Here is a 12,801-nt window from a genome sequence, read left to right as displayed (position 1 = left end):
TGCTGAGCAGCACCGAAGCACCTGGAGGCTCAAATAAGTGAAAGTGAAGTGAAGTCGCTCAGTCGTCTCCGACTCTTTGCGAACGCATGGACTGTGGCCTACCAGGCTCCTCCATCCATGGGATTTTCCCGGTAAGAGTACTGGAGTGGGTTGCCATTTATGCAAATGCTAAGTTTGGATGGTAACATGCAGAATGAGCTCAGACAGCTGTTCCAGGGCAGTGGGTGATGAGTTTACAGAGAAAGGGATGAGGCCGGGAGAAGGGGACCTGAAACACTGCCTGGTGAGAACTCAAACCCAGGATGCCTCTGCCCACCCTCCAGGAAGAATTCCCCTTCCTGGCGGCTCACCAGGAATACCCAGCCAGACCACACGGCCTGTCACACACACTCTGCACCTCAACTTCACCATCCCCCCCAAACAAATGCGGAGCCACCTGGCTCTGACCCGCTGTCCCCCTTTCCCGAGCACCCCCTTCCTGCCCCACCCATCAGTGACCCTCTCTTCCTCACCCCCTCCACCGCCTCCCTTCCTCAATCCCCTTTTCTCGTCTCCCCTGCCCATCTGAGCCAGGAAAAAGAACAACAAACGAATCAAATAAGATTTCTTGTTTTGGGAGATTTTAATAAATTTTTCTAGATGCATCTTCCTATTCAATAGATCGCTTCTCTGACATGAGCTCCCTGAAGATACTGTGTCTGGGTCATTTCAACACTTTTAAAAAATCCCTGCGATAACAAAGTTACTTTTCACATAGTCTTCCCTAGACCTAGATACCCAGATTCTCGCCTCATTTACCAGTGGGCTGTCTCACTGATGGACCAGAAGAATTCTAGGCAATTAGCAGCTTCTGGATCCCTGGGAGGAGGAGGAGGAGGTGCTCCTTCTGCACGCTCCTTGTGCTGACGATGCAGTGAACAGCAGGGCTCAGTGAGTCTGCGTGGTCATCCCCTTTGTACCACAGCCACAGCTGGGAGTTTCCCTCCTACTTCCCAGGTGATGCGCCTCTTACGGTATTACTATGTTATCAAAATAGTTGATTTCCCAGTTTTCCGTTGAGATGCAACACACAACATTCTCTCCAGTGTTTCCCTCGGCCTGAGGATTCTCCAGCCTACACTTGAGCACAGTACATGGTTATCAACGTTGAGTTTAAAGTGCATGTTTAGTGCCTGTTTCCGTCTGATGAAAATCCCAGGATTTTTGTAATTACTATAATTCTGTGATTAAAAACATCTCAGCTTGGGTATTCAGGCACCGTGCTGTTTTTAATGACATCCCTTGGATTAACTCATTATATCCGAGTACTAACTCATTATATGCGAGTACTAAATTACCAGTGAAGACACATCACCATGTTATTCGGCCACTTTAAAGACTTTTACTTTAAATAGATTGTCACTAAAGACCAAATAAGCAAATCAAAAAAAAAAAAAAAAAGACGGAACATTCAACACCATTTATTGTGCTGGGGAAACAAAGTATGCAATCTTTCTAACATTTTGAATGGAATAATTGCTGTATTTGCATAATAAATTGAAATCATGTTGATTAACTGAAGCAGTGCATTAAAGCAATAGCTAAAATATTTTTTAAACTGTACAATAATTATTTTGTTCCATTCCATAAATCTCCGGAAAGTCTAGTCCAGCTTTTGAAGTTCACTAGTATAAATTTCAAAGTTATTTGGTATTTCACTCTTTGAAATATAAAAGGAGAAAAAAAAACAGGCCTAGTAAGAAATGACTTTTTAAAAGAAACAAAAGCCGTAAAAATTACTGCCAAGGGAGCAGTGATGGATTGCTCCTTTTAAAGGTCAGGAGCAGATAAGGTACATCAGAAATAAAATTCCACACCTCTCAACACACAGTGGTTTCTGCTGTTTCCAGCAATCTATCCTGTAATCAAAATAATAACCTGGTTGCACATTTGCCTGCTGGAGTCAGGAGGCTTATCCTCCCCACTCCTACTTCTATGGCGACATCGTGTTTTTCATCTGCAGCAAAGGTGTTACCGTCCCAGCTCTACCACATACATGTACAGGACGCCTTGATGAGATACAACCCAGACCAAACATACAACCAAACCACAAAGGTCCAGCCTCTCCCGCTCTCTGCAGAGGTGTTGGGAGAATGAAACAGTTAACATTTCCACTGTGTTTACAGCTGCAGATGGAGCCCACCGTGTAATTACCAGGCACTATCATCAGTGACAGTGAAAATACTGCTGCACTATCCCAGTAACATCGTGCTACTATTTAAAAAACTTAGAAAAGGCACCCAGATTTCAGAGGAGTTCTGTCTTTGGGGCAGTTAGGGGCAAGACCTGATGGGAAGAGCCAACTCATTGGAAAAGACCCTGATGCTGGGAATGATCGAAGGCAGAAGGAGAAGAGGGCAACAGAGGATGAGATGGTTGGATGGCACCTGCGGATGTGAACTTGGGCAAAGTGAAAGACGGTGAGGGCCAGGGAAGCCTGTTGTACTGCAGTCCATGGCGTCTCAAAGAGTCAGACGTGACTTGGCGACTGAACAACAACAAAGTCCTGTCGGTAGCCAACCTTAGGACGAGTAAAAGGGAGGTGCCTGTTCCTCTTTTTTAACTACAAAAAAAAAATCCTCGTGCTCGTTGCATCTGCCAGCTACATTTTACTTTTCTTAATCTTTTTTTACCTTTTTGTCATTGCAATTAGCATTAGATTTTTCTTGTACTCTAGTTAGCAGAGCAAGATTAAGGATGATTTTTTTGTTCATTGTTTAGAGAGAAAAAAGTAAGAGCATAAATGTATCAGACATTTCAAAATACTGTTTTACAAAATAACCAAATATTAGGGTTTTTTAAAAAATCCTGATTAAAAGCAGACATAAAGTAATGATAGATCACTGTGAATTCAAGCAAGAGCATACACTTTCTTTATGTCTGTTTTTCAGAAAAGTTCAAGAGAATAAACAGTGAATATAGCTTTAAAGCAAAAGTTTGACTCAAACACAGTACTTTAGAGAAAAGTCCACCTGAGAAGTAATACTTTTTTTCTTTTCACTTCACCCAGTCGTGTCCGACTCTTTGAGACCCCATGCACTGTAGCCCACCAGGCACCTCTGTCCATGGGATTTCCCAAGAAAGAATATTGGAGTAGGTTGCCTTTCCCTTCTCCAGGGGATCGTCCCAACCCCGGGATCAAACCCAGGCCTCCTGCATTGCAGGCAGATTCTTGACCGTCTGAGCCACCAGGGAAGCCCTTTTACTTCATTGCCACCTTCGCATCAAACGTCCATCCTTCCCAAGAGCTTCCCCCAGTGCTTCCCCTGCCCCAGCCAGATCCCCCAGGGATGTTCCGTGATGCACACTGTCCAAAAACACTGCACTTATTGATTAGACTGAAGGGACATCCAAACACAGTGGCTTCGCTGCTGTTTTTACAACCTCTGAGCAACGAAAGGGCAGGCGGAGGTTCCTCCAAGGTCCGCTGTGAGGGGAGACCACGCTGAAGTGCTCGCCAGATCACCCTGGACTGAGCCCACCTGATGCAAGGTCACTCCCCAGACTCTCAGGCTGGACAAGGGCTCTCGGGACAGACAGACTGACCCTGAGAGCTCTGCCCTGGGGTATGCAGGCAGGGGGCTGCTTAAAGAATTTCTTTCTGAACGTTCAAGGCCGAGAGTCTGAAAGACACAAGGACCTAAGCCAAGGGGCCCAGCCATGGGGTGGGTTTCTCAGACTCCAGCTGCAAGCCATCTGACAGCTCTGACATCCTGTGCTGACCAGCAGGCGTCCGGGAGCAGCTCCAGGCCTCCAAATAGCACAGTGAGGGCCCGAGAGGGGGAAGAATCCAGGATGCCGTCGCTATTCATCCTCGCTGTCACTGAGCACCTACTAGTTACTGCTGACAAGAAGTTACAGGAGATGAAAAGTGAACGAAGCACAACATCCAGCAGCAACCCCATGAGCTTGCAGAGGAATGCAGCCCTTGGCCAACAACTATAACACAAGCCCTTAACAGGCAAACTACATTGAGACAGATGTCATCGCTAATGCCATGTTCCCACCTACCAAATGTATGGGGGTTAGGGGTTGAGAAGTATAAAAAAATAAATTTCGAAATGACAAGAGCTTAAAATAAATGTTAGGTATCCACAACATTCATTAAGATAGGCAAGCGGCTACAGGGACTGTGTATCCTTGCATCTTAGAGTGGAAATTCTGAGACTGAAATGAAGACCCGTCTTAAGTTTTGGTCCAGGGTGAGGACAGTAGACATTCAAATTCCAAAGCCAGGACAGAGGCGCTCTTAAGATGCATGTCCCAGTTTCACTCTACAGACCCCAGCGGACATTTCGGTCAGCAGGGCTGTGGTCTGCGGCAGAGAGAGCCTTCCAAGGGGCTTCTACGAGTGGCCTGAGAAGCTCACACACGCTGAGGACCGCAGGACAAGCCCAGCTGTGAGACGCGGCCAGGAGAGCAGCAGGCAGAAGGGTCACGGGCTCAGTGGTGAGGCCAGGCCTGGCAGCCCTACTCAGCACAGTGACAGGCCTGAGTGACAAGAAGCCCGTTCAGGGAGTGGCCATAAAGCCCAGGGGTCATCTCCACCCTATGCACACGCCCGGCTAGAAGGGCGGGAGGGGAAGATAACCAGCCGCGTGTCCTGAGCCTGGAAGCGGGGGGACCAGGGCCCCAGGCCGCCCTGCACAGTGGCTCCTCGGGGGGCACAGACAATTGGCTCTCTGACGGCAGGGGCGCGGCCCACCCTCGGTGGCAGGATTAGCTGTACTAACGGAGCATAAACCGAGGTCCCATCTCCTGGATAAGCACACCATCCTGAATGTGTGTGGAGATGGCATCGTGCAAGGAGGCTTATTCAGAGAGACTTCAGATGCTCTCAGAAACATATACAAAATGGCTCTGTAAGCCTCACCCTGGAAAAGGCCTTGATCCTGGGAAAGACTGAGGGCAAGAGGAGAGGGGGCGACAGAGGATGAGATGGTTGGATGGCATCACTGACTCGATGGGCATGAATTTGAGTAAACTCCGGGAGTTTGTGATGGACAGGGAGGCCTGGCGTGCTGCTGTCCATGGGGTCACAGAGAGTCGGACACAACTGAGCGACTGAACAACAACAAACCCTGAGCCCACCTCAGCGCTGCATGGAGAATTCTCTCCGCCTCCACTTAGCTCCTGTGTGCACCGGGCGGCTCCCGCATGGCCTGGCAACCCTGCCTCCCGGTCGGCCTGGGGCACATGTGAGGGGCTGAGGCTACACGCAGGAGGGCGGGTAATTGTGCAGAATCCAGCAAAAGGCAGACCAAAGCCACTCCGGGAGCTGAAGACACCCAGCTCCCAGCCCTGCCTCTCTGCCTCCTGTGGACACACTTCTTTCTAACTCTTTCCCACCAGGTCTCTTAGAGATGCGTCTCTACCAGCAACTCCTGCCGCAGCATCGTGCAGTCCACAGCAAGCTGCCTCTAGTGCACATCTGCCACTTTAGGCTGAGATGTTTCAGGGACGTTAAAACGGCCGGAAAATGAGCATATTCTTCCCAAATCACTCCCCTGGGAGCTGCGGAGCCACACTTCTCAGGCATCGCACATCTTTCTGCAACACAAGCATCTCTTCTCCAGGCGGCTTGAGTCAGCAGCACCCATCCTGTGCCAAGCACTGTCAGCCTCAGGGTGCTTCTGACGGCAGCTGAGGAGTGCAGGGAAGATCAGTGTCGCTGTCCACACAGGACCAGGTGAGGGCCAGAGCAGCACAGCCTGCACCAGACATCACAGCATCAGTATAGTCGGGCAGCATCCATGCAGCCTCCCCAGCCCGACGCCAGGCTGCCTGGCCCGAGGCTCTGCCCTCGACAGAACCGGCCTCCGAGGGCCACGCTCCTCCTCCGCCCCCGGATCAGTGGTCTCCAAGCTGATGGACATAAACAGCACGGCATGCCCAGCAGGACATGACCAGTGGGCAAGGACCAAATGTCTAATGGATTCATTGACAAGCTATGCACCAATCTTACAGGACTGTTGCATTACGTGTTCACAAAACAATACCTCGACAACAATGAATCATAAAAAATGCTTTGAATGTCTTCTCACCCTAATGGACCATCCTGGGCCCCCCGGGACCTGTTTCTGGCTCCCACGTAACTGCCCTTCCCACCGCCTTTCATTCCGGTGTTCCTGGGACACAAAACTGCAGCCCCATCCACCAGTGCAGGCTCCCAGTCTGCGGGGTGACCTTCCTGCCTCTGGACCCCTGGCTCCATCCCAGGGTCTCCAACACCGACTGCCGGGACACTGCCTGGCCCCACCACGAGCATGCTTCCCCCCTCCCACCCTGGAGGACCTGGACCTCATGGCCTTCAAGATGCCCTGAGGGTCTTCCCTGTAACCAGATCCAGAGGGGGTTCCCCACGGCCCAGAGGGATGGAAAGCCCCTTGCTGGGAGGCACCCCTCCAGCCCCACCATCTCCACGCTGCTCGGAAGGAATACTTCTGACTCCCTTTTCCCTACTTTAAAGCAGAGACAGGGAAATGCAGGGAAAAAAAAAAAACCTAGGGTCTGATAATCAGAAAATGGATGCAGAGAGATGAGTCACAACTCGGAAAGCTGAAAAGCCAGGAAACAGGCCAGCCCTTTGCGTTGATCTCTTTAGATTCTGGCTTCTAATTTGCCGGTGAATGCTTGAAAGAGAGGGTCTTCCTGAAATACACATGGATCTTCCTTTCCAACCCTCTTGCCACCTCTGCCCTTGTTTCAGGAGCATCTAAGGGGGTCAGTCGGCACAGGTGGGGGCCCTGGAACCTGGAGGCAGGGGTGACAAGAGAGAAGGGCTCCACGCGAGAACGCAGGGCTTGCGCTGCGTGGTCTTGGCCCACAAAGAACCTCTTCCTGGCCAGAAGATGCCCCAACTGTAAGAGCAGGGCTGAGTCAGCTGTCAGGGAGACCCGTCCTGTCTCCATCTGCCCCGCTGGGTCTCTGGGGCTGGTGGGGCCACCTGAGAAACCCGGCTCCCAGCCCCTCCTGGCACGTACAATCCATCACACCCACTTAGAGAGCATCTGCTCTGGGCCAGACCCCAGATTAAGCACTTTATACACATTATCTCATTTAATCCTCAAAACAATCCCAGGAGCTGGTTCTCATTGTCCCCTTAACAATAAGGACACCGAGGCTGAGAGCAGTGAGGTCACTTGCCCCTGGTGCAGAACTGGCAAGGAGCCAAGCCCCAAGTCAAATCCGGCTCAGCCTTGATGCCAAACCCTGCTCGTACCCCCCGCCCCACCCAAGCTGTGCCGTTCACCACCCTCACGAATCCTGAACTGCTTGCTGAGACCGGTCCCTCCTCCTGCACCCGACCTGTCAAATTTTTCTTGCTTCTGAGCACCCAGTGGATCTTGCCTGGCCTCTCAGACATGGTACAGAGCAGTACTTTTTCCTTATCATGTTTTGTCTCCCCATTTAGCTGTGGTTTGTATGTCTGCATCCCCTTAGCAGTTCTGCAAACTCACAGCGTCCCTGGAAATAACTGGGATCCCGGGCGTGCCTGGGGCGAGCCTTGCTGGGGCCCCTCAGTAGGTCCGGGGACAGAACATGCCTGCAACAGCCAGAGGCCTCTGAACAGATGCCAGGAGCCCATCCCCACATTTCAGGTTTAAAACGGCACAACTAAAATGCACCCCAGCAAGTGGAATTTCTTCCTCGAAAGGAGAAAAACATTGGTCAGTTAACCAAGATGCTGGCTGGACTCACTACGAGCTCTCTTCTGCCAAACACCGAGTCCTCCCTTCCGTCCTCCAGAGGCTGGTGAAGGGGCTGCCCATGCAGTGGCCATCACCTAAGGTGCTCCCGTGCAGGCAGAAGCCACCCTGGCAAGTGACATCGCTGGAGATTCAGGGAAGCGCAACTCTGGGGAGACCACGTCCCAAGGTCACACAGCCCAGCTTCCGGGAAAAGGCGTGCCGGTGATGAACACAGAGAGGACTAATTAAAAGTGAGCAGGGCTCCGTGCCAAGCCCTCTGAGCTGAGCGGCAGGCAAGCAGGGCCCCCACGCAGATGCTGGGCGGAGTCGCTGGGTGGTAAACACCAGCTCCCAGGGGAGGTGGGAGGCGTGAGTCACCCTCCCCGAGCTGAGAAGGCCGAGGGTGGGGGCGGGCACTCAGGCTCACTTGCGAGGAGGGCAGCAGCAAGGGGGAAGCTGAGCTCTCGGGCACCTGTTAGCAGATCAGAGGAGGGAGGGGAAGAGGAGGATGAGAAATGAGCGTCACCGGATGCCTCCACCGCACCCCAGCCCGCGTCTTGAAAACACTTCCAGACAGAGAGCGCCTGCACGCCGAGCAGGTGAGAAGTCCAAGGCAGGGACCTGGTGGCCTTTCAGGCAGCCCAGGGGCTCCCCCAGGGACCTTCCAAGAATCACTGCCCCTCAAGCATCCTCTGCCGTCTCCCCTGCACCTCACGTGAGCTGGTGATCCTGATCTCGAGAGTTGGAAACCGGACTTCAGAGAGATCCGAGGCTTTCCCACACGGCCGGCAGCCTGCGCACCCCCAAAGGGCGTCGACGCCCATCAGCACGACACCCCGGAGCACAGACAGAGGGACCACACTTACAGAACCAGGCCACGGAGGCAAAGGGGAGGCGGCAACCACGGGCCACAGGGAAGGGCAGGCAGGCGGAGAACACGTGCGCCAGGGAAAGCGCTCCAACGAGGATCAACAGCCGCCGAGGCGAAGCGGAACCAGACACCAGCCGCTGAGAGCGTGAGACAGCAGGGCTTGGATCTGGAGGTGAGAACCGGGGAGGGGTGCGCGGGGCCTCTCTCCTCCCCATCCTGGGCCCCCCTGGGGGAGACCCCACGCCAGGGCAAACAGTGGCGACCCACGGCTCTCCGCTGGCCTCGTGGACACCCCGTGGACACCCCGTGGCCAAGCGAGCCGCCCCCTCCCAGGGGTGGCACTCATTCCCCGGGCACCAGCCGTGTGATGTGTGAGTGTGGCCGCCCCAGGGCTCCGGGAAGAAGCGGGTGAGCGCAGCAGCAACCTGGCCACGGCCCCAGAGGAGCCACCAACCCCTGGACACATCCTGAATCCAAAGTGCCGGGACCCACCATGCAGAGTCCAGCAACGCATTCTGCTGACTTGTTTGAAGCCAGAGGCTTAAGGAGACAACCACTGTCCTGAGTCAAGACAAAACGACCACATGACTCTGCCTGGTTCTCCCACCCGGTCCTTTCCCACCGACAAGGAGGCATCAGCACACAGACAGGCGCGTGCTTCCAGAAAGCGGTCATTACCGGACAGGACTGAGACAGCAAGGCCTGTAGCATATTTAAAGTCCAGCTGCGGCCCACCACACCACAAGCCCCTCCACTGGTATCCCCCGCCGTCCCCTGGCTTGTACCCGGACACCAGGCCTCTCCTGCCTCCACCATTTCCACGGAGGGGATCACTAGGGGATTAGCTAAAAGCGTTTCAAGATATCACTCCTAGAAAGAAAGTTACCAGCAATGAAAACTGTCCTATTTCTACATGAGATAAATGAGACACAGGGTGCTTATCTAATCCAAGTTTGTTTTTCAGTTTAATATTTCTTAATGTTCCACTAACATTCCTCTGCTTCATTCTTAAAATATCTCCTGCCCTTCCTGGAAACCTTCCTGTCTAGGACCCCACTCGACTTGCATCTTCTTCCTGCTTCTCTGATGTCTCCGATGAAGTAGGTTCTATTAACACTGTACCCATTTTGCAGGTAAAGTCACTGAGGCACAGGTTACCCAGCAACTGGCTCAAGTCACCCGGCAACAAAAGGGTAGAAATAGGTTTCCAGCCTAGGCAGCATGGCTCTGCTGTCTGTCTCTCCATCACTGGGCCCTGTGACGTCTCTATCACTTGCTGCTCTTGTCACTAAGTCGTGTCCGACTCTTCTGTGACCCCACGGACTGCAGCCCGCCAGCTTTCTCGGTCCATGGGATTTTCCAGGCAAGAATGCTGGAGTGAGTTTCCATTTCCTTCCCAGGAGATCTTCCTGACCCAGGGATCCAACCCGCGTCTCCTGCATTGGCAGGCGGATCCATTACCACTGAGCCACCTGGAGAGCCCTTCTCTACCTTTACTTCGTGCTTTTAACAGAGGCCTGGGCCTTGCAGAGGGAAAGCATAGACCCTGGCCAGGGAGCGAGGCTGGTGCATCAGGGGAGCCGAATACAAGGAGCTGGCCGGGCTGGCACCCTGACCTCAGCCTTCTGGCTTCCAGAGCTGTGAGAAGTAAACACGTGCTGTTTGAGCCACCTGGTCTACGGCGTTGTAACAGGGTCTGTGCGGAGACAGACCTCCTGTCGCCACAGGGCATTTGCACGGTAGCCTACAGGCATCGGTCAGCCAGCCGTCTACTTTGCTTAAACAGGAGGCACATGATCGGAACTGAATTTCAGCAAACGGGCGGTGCTGAGAAGCCCTGGAGAAAGGCGATCGGCAGGAGGCAGATGCGCCCGAGGCCAGCGCACCTCTGCGGGGGTGGGGTAAGGCGAGTGGAGGCTGCAGCCCTCAGCGTGGGGGAGGGGAGTTCTAGAAAGGTCTGTCGGGTACCACCTCCAGGACCTGGACTGCAGAGCGGCCTGACACGGGAGAGGGAGCGTCCACGAAAGAGGAGGGGCTCCTTCCAGAGGTGGAGCTCTGGGAAGGGACAGGCTCATGGGGCGAGCCAGCAGAAGGAGGGGTCTCGTTCTGGACACGCCCGGTCACTGAGGTGGGGGCTGTGGGGTTGGAAAGCGGGGTCAGTCTGGCACGGCCATCGTTTCACCAACCAGAAAGGTGAGCCTGGAAGAAACAGCTGCTGTTGAGACAAAGTGACGGGGCCAGCATAAAGCACTGTCAGAAGCAGAATGCTGGACTTGGGACGCCTGGTCCCCACCTCTGTCCTGCACCCTCGAGTGTCTGAAAGTGTCAGTTGCTCAGTTGTGTCTGACTCTTTGTGACCCCATGGACGGTAGCCCACCAGGCTCCTCTGTCCATGGGATTCTCCAGGCAAGAATACAGGAGTGGGTTGCCATGCCCTCCTCCAGGAGATCTTTCTGACCCAGGGATCGAACCCGCATCTACAGCATTGCAGGCAGATTCTTTACTGTCTGAGCCACCAGGAAAACCCACCCTGTAAATCAAAGTAGCTCCCTCACATCCTTGTCATCCCCCAAAGTCTGGTTTACTTTTTAAATGAGAAGAAAATTGCAGTGTATCTGGAAAGCTTTCCCCGAACTGCATTTAAACAGAGAGGTGGGGACCCTGGGCAGGTTCCCAGGGGGGCTATTAAAAGTCACCTCTTGTGAAGACTCAGCATGGCACCCCGGCATCAGGACAGCACAGGGGGTGTCTTCACACTTCCTGGACATCACTTGGGTACTGGGGAGTATACTTCCCGGCCAAGCAGGAAGCAGACTGCCCACCTGGACCACAGGCACAACTCAACCAAGTGGGGACCCACCAGGTCCCTGGTCAAACGTCAGCTGGTACCGTTTTTGAGAGAAATCTCTGATCCTTCTAGGGTATTTCTGAAAGGCAATTTTCCAATAGCTTGAAAGGACATGATTTGACACAGCAGCATTCTAATTCTAGTTGCTGGTACTGGAGCTATTCCTGGGGTTTAAAAAAATGTTTTTAAACAACAATAAAACCTTCTGATTATGCACGTGGGGCTCTGAGACCACCCCATGCACCCACCTGGTCCCACCAGAAAGTGGCACGTGGGACCCTCATGACAACCATTTCCTCCATAGTAACAAGGGGACAGAAAATAGCTCCTGAAATTCGGCAATGATGTTACGATTAACATGAATTTTATCCACCCAGTGACTGAGTGCATATCGAGTGAGACCATTCGGATGACCACAGGGTCAGAGGAGGGGTGGACTGAGGACCCCACCGACTGCCAGGGGATGCAGTCAGTCATCTTTCGTATAGACAAGGGATGCCACTGTGTTTCAGAGGAGATGAACCACACGATTCCGGCTGGAAGGGTCAGAGAAGTTGCAGGGTACGATTCCACGTGGCCCAGCTGAGAACCCCTCCATGACCATGGATCTACAACATGCAGACCGAGTCAAGGTTTTCCACTCCCACTCCAGCTCCACCAGTAAGGATGCCCATTGTCTTAATTTTTAAAGGGGGAAAAGATGAAGAATTCTCACGATGCACCATTGAAAGTGTCTAGTTTTTTGTAGACTTTTTTTTTCAGACACTTTTCCATTACAGGTTATCACAAGATATTGAATAGCGCTCCCCGTGCGATGCAGTGGGTTCTTGACGATTATCTATTTCCTATACACAGCAGTGTGCACGTTCACCCCAAACTCCTGATTTACCCCTCCCCCTTCCTGGACTGTGTCTCTCCGAGTGTGCCTCTGGATGTTCAAACCTCTTTCTTTCATGTGCTCCAGACAGGGTGAAAACTCCATGACCTTGTCATAGTCCTTATTTATTTTTAAACGTTTAATTTTGTACTGGAGTATAGACAAGTAACAATGTCGTGACAGTTTCAGGTGACCAGCAAAGGGACTCAGCCCTACATACATATACACGTATCCACTCTCCCCCAAACTCCCCCCCCCCCCATCCAGGCTGCCACATAACAGTGAGCAGAGTTCCACTTGCTATACCGTAGGTCCTTGTTGGTTACCCATTTAAAATATAGCAGTGTGTATTTTTTTTTTAACATTAGCTCCTTCCACATAGAAAAAAAAAAAAGGAGTTGAATTTTTTTTTTTTCTTGAAACCAAGCTAATGGGTCTCACAATTGATTCAAAGGCAATTATCCTGTGGAGAAGT

General features: G+C 52.4%; 1 protein-coding gene across 18 annotated transcripts in view; it reads right to left on the bottom strand.

The window, feature by feature from the left end:
• The window catches only part of CSGALNACT1 (chondroitin sulfate N-acetylgalactosaminyltransferase 1), a 321,780-nt gene that overhangs the window by 77,530 nt on the left and 231,449 nt on the right, over positions 1 to 12,801 (bottom strand). Inside the window, exon 1 of one of the 18 annotated variants that reach the window (XM_061134472.1) lies at positions 7,741 to 7,870. The exons of the other annotated variants lie outside the window; for them this stretch is intronic. The gene's annotated coding sequence lies outside the window, so the exon portion shown is untranslated. Of the gene's footprint in view, positions 1 to 7,740; positions 7,871 to 12,801 lie in introns of those variants that run through there. 18 annotated transcript variants of the gene reach the window in all.

Source organism: Dama dama, chromosome 32 (genome assembly GCF_033118175.1).
Source record: "Dama dama isolate Ldn47 chromosome 32, ASM3311817v1, whole genome shotgun sequence".
NCBI lineage: Eukaryota > Metazoa > Chordata > Mammalia > Artiodactyla > Cervidae > Dama > Dama dama.
The sequence above is the reverse complement of the archived record's forward strand: the minus strand, read 5'-3'. Positions and strand labels throughout refer to the sequence as shown.